Source organism: Pteropus alecto, unplaced genomic scaffold (assembly GCF_000325575.1).
Source record: "Pteropus alecto unplaced genomic scaffold, ASM32557v1 scaffold107, whole genome shotgun sequence".
Taxonomy (NCBI): domain Eukaryota; kingdom Metazoa; phylum Chordata; class Mammalia; order Chiroptera; family Pteropodidae; genus Pteropus; species Pteropus alecto.
Window position 1 is genome coordinate 1,219,949 of NW_006440619.1, and position 4,077 is coordinate 1,224,025.

At 37.0% G+C, this 4,077-nt stretch overlaps 1 protein-coding gene across 1 annotated transcript in view; it reads left to right on the plus strand.

Moving 5' to 3' along the window:
• PAK3 (p21 (RAC1) activated kinase 3) overlaps positions 1 to 4,077 on the plus strand; it is a 289,996-nt gene that overhangs the window by 205,447 nt on the left and 80,472 nt on the right. The gene's annotated exons all lie outside the window — the stretch shown is intronic.

Consider the following 4,077-nt stretch of genomic DNA (forward strand, 5'->3'; position numbering starts at 1 on the left):
AGTTAATCCTCACCTACTTCCACTCTAGTCCCAGGCAATTGCTAGTCTGGTTTGTCTTTCTGGCCATTTCAGGTAAATAAAATAATACAGTATATGACATTTTGGAATTGACTTTTCTCACTCAACATAATGCTTTAAGGTTTTGTCAAACTTGTGTGTATCAGTAGTTTGTTCCTTTTTTTGCTAAGTAGTATTGTATGAATGTTATGAATGTACTGCTGTTTAACAACCCATTGAAGGATCTCTGGGCCGTTTATAGTTTTTGGTTATTATAAATAAAACTACTATGAACATATATGTACAAGTCTTTATGTGAACCAATGTTTCTATTTCTTTTACATATAAAATCTTGAAAATAATAATCATAATAGCAACTTCTCTTTACTAAACATTTATAATATGCCAGGTATTGGGCTAATAAAACTTTATATTCACTTAAACTTTCCTACACCTAATTAGGTAAGTCTTACCATTGTCTCTATTTTACAAATGAAGTTTAAAGAGGTTAAATAACTTGTCTAAGGTCATACCACTAAAACTTTTAGTGTCACCTGTTCCAACAAGCTGAAGTGCAGTGGGGAAGGTGACTTTGCCCAATGTCACATAGGTATTTTTATCAGAGAAGTGACTAGAAAATAAATAACATAGTTCAAAGTTCTTGGAAGTGCTATAGTATCTGAAAGAATACTCATATACATTAGACAGAAAAAAAATCTTAGATAAGGCTTCCTTTTGTGTGATTTTCATTTTGATATCCTGATAGAAATTATTTCCTGCCTCATTTGCTTCCTTAAGAGTGAAATAATTAGTATTAATGAAAGTTTCCTAATTGTTTATTGAGTCATGGCTAATCAAGCTGATTCTTTTATATAAAGGGAAAAGTGCTTTCCTGCTTGTTGTCACCATAGGTGGCCAGTGTGAAAGCAGTAGATCATTAGTGGTAAAGATAAAGGCTCTGAAATAGTATAGCAGTTCCTCAAAAATTAAAAGTAGAATTACCAAATGATCCAGCAATTCTACTTCTGGATATATATATGTATATATATACCCAAAATAATTAAAAGCACGGTCTTGAACAGATATTTGTACATTTACATTCATAGCAGCATTATTCACAATAACCAAATGGTGGAAACAACCCAAGCGTTCATCAGTGAATGAATGAATAAACAAATTTGCTATATCTATACAATGAAATATTATTCAGCCTTAAAAAGGGAAGGAAATCTTTACCTATGCTACAACATGGATGAACTTTTAGGACATTATACTAAGTGAAATAATCCAGTCACAAAAAGACAAATACTGTACAATTCTATGTATATGAGGTACCTAGAGTATTCAAAATCATACAGAAAGTATGGGGAGGCAGAAATGGGAAGTTGTTGTTTAATGGATATAGAGTTTCAGTGTTGCAAGATGGAAAGAGTTCTGGAGGTGAATGGTGACGATGGTTGCACAACAATGTGAATACACAACACTACTGAACAGTACACTTAAAATGGTTAAGATGATAAATTTTATGATATATGTAGTTTACCACAATTAAAAACAAAATTAAAAAGAAAGGAACGAAACTTCTAGACATAGATGCTTAGTCTTTTTCCTCTACTTACAAGCTGTGCAACTTGTGATGATGGTTTAGCCTCTCTGAGCCTCTTTCCTCAGCTTTAACTGGGAATAACCAGTACCTACCTCCTAAAACTTGTGTGCTTATTGAATGCAATAACACATATAATATACTTAGTACTTTACCCAGCAATACTATGTATTTATTAATTATAAGCTACTATTATTATTATTTTTTAAATGGCAACAAGAAAAAAAACTTACTGTTTCCACACATAAGGCTTGAATATGGCAATGGAACTTGTGCCTTGCTCAGATTCCCCAAAACAGAAGAGACTATACCCCTCCTATTCTCACTAGTCATTTTTCCTTCTCCTTTTTCTTTGCCATGACAGCTTACTGGCCACACTGAAAACAGCATGTGAAAGGTGGTAGTAGCAAAGTGGGAAATACAAAAATGCCAACTTTCCATGATCAACACATAACTTACCTCTCTTGATTTCATTAATATTATTACTGTGCAGTACTGATTAGGTATCCTGCCAAATAAATAGTTGTTATTTTTTTAGGTAGGTCAGTTATTTTAAACTCTAAACCTGCTTCAATCATCTATATATTGATTTTTATTTTTGTAAACAGTTTATATCGCCTAAGGTATTGGCCTTTTTTTTTAAAGCTGGTGTCTGTTGTTTTTACTTGTAGAATTAAAACTAAATCTATATAATGACCAAAATATTTTATCAAATCAGAAAAAGATGATCTCACTGGAGATAAAACCACTGGATATTCACTAATTTAACATATATTTATGAAGTGCTTCCTTGACACTAGGAGACAACAGAAAAAAATGGCGTAGAATATAGAGGCTTTGTTCATCCCTCTTGCAACCAAATCAAAGTTGTGATAGAAACATGGAGCAAACAGCAAGCATAGTAGCCTGGGATCTAGATGAACAGAAGCACTATAACTAGGAAGAGAAATAAGAAATCACCCTGGCTGAGGCAGCTCCCCGGTCCCAAGAACCTGAGTGGGACAGAGGCTACAGCAGCTACAGATGCCTCTTAAAGGAGCCGTGTTCGCAAGCAGACTTTCCTGGTGACAGACCTGCTCGCTCTCAGCAGCAGTGCCGAGTTGGCTGCACAGGGACCTACAGGAGAACACTGAGTTGTCGGACTGAGGGCTTAGGCGAGATTCACTCTGTATAGACGTGCCAGCGGTATCCACTGTTCGTCTGTTGAGCCCTCCCCCTTCCCAGAGTGCAGGCCCAGCCCCACCATAGCTGAGATGTCATCAGACTGGATAACGGAGGTCACTCTGCCCAGAGAATTCCCTGAAACTCTGCCTCCCCCAACTCAGGCCCCAACCAAGCCACATCCAGTTGTGTCCTCTGTGTGCCCTGTGCCCCTTGTTGAACCAACTCCAAGACTCACACTGGTGGCAGCTGACCTCGGTTTCTGGCGTGGCCTCTTGAAGCAACTAAAAACACAACATCTGTGGATTGCTTGCTGAATCTTAACAGATGTCTCCAGAGGGGCACAGCCTGGGGCTAAACTTGGTCTACAGCTGAACCCCACCTCAGGACTGTGCCACTGGACACCTACTACACAAAGCCATGCTAATAAGACTGGGAGACTTAGCAGCTTTACTTAGTATATAGAAACAGACAGAAAGGCAGCCAAAATAGGAAGACAAAAAAGGGGAAACCATATGAGAGAATAGAGCAAAGATCCAGGAATAATGGAGTCAAGCAATCTAACAGATGCAGAGTTCAAAACACTGGTTATAAGGATGCTCAGTGAACTTAGGGGAAGTGTAGATGAACTCAGTGAGAACTTTAACAAAGAGATAAAAACATAAAAATGGAAATGAAAATTATAAAAAGAAGCTTGTCAGAAACGAAAAACACATTATCTGACATGAGGAGTGTATTAGAGAGAATCAACAGAGTGGATAAGGAAGAGGATAGAATCACCGATATAGAGGATGGGAAAGCCAAGGACACTGAATCAGAATGATAAGAAAAAAGAAGCCAAGTCTATAATAATAATTTAAGGAGCCTATGGGATAAAATTAAATGTAAAAACATCCAGGGCATAGAAGTACCTGAAGGAGAACAAGAAGTTGAAGAACTATTTGAAGAAATAATGATGGAAATAGACATACATCCCCAGGAAGCTCAGAGTCCCAAAAAAGATGAACCCAAAGAGGCCCACACCAAGACACATTATAATTAAAATGCCAAATGTTAAATACAAAGAGAGAATCTTTAAAGCATCAGGAGGAAAGCAGTTAGTAACCTACAAGGGAACAACCATAAGACTGGCAGCTGATTTCTTAAAAGAAACCATGGAGGACAGAAGGGTCTGGCACAAAATATTCAACGTGATAAAAACCAAGGATCTACAACCAAGAATACTTTATCCAGCAAAGCTGTCATTTAGAGTTGAAGGACAGATAAAGAGCTTCCCAGAAAAAAAAAAGCTAAGGGATTTTATCATCCCCAAGCCA